This window comes from Myotis brandtii, unplaced genomic scaffold (assembly GCF_000412655.1).
Source record: "Myotis brandtii unplaced genomic scaffold, ASM41265v1 scaffold567, whole genome shotgun sequence".
Classification (NCBI taxonomy): domain Eukaryota; kingdom Metazoa; phylum Chordata; class Mammalia; order Chiroptera; family Vespertilionidae; genus Myotis; species Myotis brandtii.
The window spans coordinates 2760387-2761970 of NW_005370116.1; positions in this window are offsets into that span (position 1 = coordinate 2760387).

The window sequence follows — 1584 nt, forward strand, 5'->3', positions numbered from 1 at the left end:
AGACAGGGGGAAGGGGCTGCGGGCCAATCGGGGTGGTGGGGGCCCATCAGGGGCAGGGCTGGCTGGGGGGAAAGGCTGCAGGAGGGTTGGCTGGCCAGCCCCACCCCCTGATCGGACCGGTTCGCTGGCCACAGTGGGCATCATAGCAACCGTTCCTTCCTGTCATTACAGTGCTACGATCTCTGGCTTTTTATATATATCATTTTTTTATATCATGGTTTCTTTGAAGGACTTCTTTGTTGTTTCTAATTTTTGGCAATCCTATATAATAAAAGCCTGATATGCTAAGTGTCTGATCATTCGATCATTCGACCAAGTGCTACGACTTTCACTGACCACCAGGGGGCAGATACTCCTACTGGTAGATTAGCTTGCTCCTGGGATATGGCCAATCAGGACTGGGTGAGACAGGCCAGACATGCCCTGGAGCCCTTCCGAGGTCCCTCCCAGCCCTGATCATGCACCAGTGTGGTCCCTCGTCCTGGCCTGATCCCTTTCACAATCTGAGACCCCTAGGGGGGATGCCGGAGAGCCAGTTTCTGCCTAATTCCCACAGGCCAGCCCGGGGGACCCCACTGGTGCACGAATCCTTGCACTGGGCCTCTAGTTAAGAATAAAGCTAAGTCCTAGCTGATTTGGATCAATGAATAGAGCATCAACCCACGGACTGAAGGATCTTGGGTTTGATTCCAGTCAAGGGCACCTACCTTGGTTGCAGGCCCTGGTTGGGGTGCATGCAGGAGGCAACCAATCAATGTGTCTGTCTCACATGGATATTTCTCTTTCTTCTTTCCCTCCCTCTTCCTTCTACTCTCTCTAAGAATCAATGGGAGAATATCCTCAGGTGAGGATTAACAACAATAACAACAAGAATAAACTACCATCAACATTCATACGCAGGCTGGAGTTGATTGTTTTCCTTCCCCAGTTTGATTAGGCTCTGGTGAAACCCATGTTCATTAAGCTCTGGAAAAACTGTTTCCCTGGAAGAAAGACATTTGTTAAGGAGAACAGAATCCCTCTGGGTTTATTTCAAAATGGCTACTTCTCTGTTCTGCCTGCTAGAAATAGCGAGAATTTTTATTTGTTCTTTACCCTGAAAATTTCGTGTGGCTTCTGCTAGTAAAACTCACAAAAGCATGGAGAGCCCCCTTCCGGTAGGGCTCCCAGGAGGTTTTACCTTCCAAACTCAGCAATACTCTGTTTCTAGCATCTACTCACTTACCCTTTAAGTGTTCCAGTTTCTGGCTCTGGCAACACTTTCTGTTCCTGATGAACTGTGACTCTTTCTAGCTGCCTGTCTGTCAAATTTTCAGTGCAACAATATGACTTAAATTTTCTGAGGAATCTAAGAAGAGTTGATTTTCAGATTGCTCAGGTATTTTCCTGTTGAGAAAAGGAAGTGATTAATTCTGTTTGTTACCTGTCTGAACAGAAACTGGAGATCATGATGACATTTTAAAAATAAAAATAAAGCCCTAACCGGTTTGGCTCAGTGGATAGAGCGTCGGCCTGCGGACTGAAGGGTCCCAGGTTCGATTCTGGTCAAGGGCATGTACCTGGGTTGCGGGCACATCCCCAGTA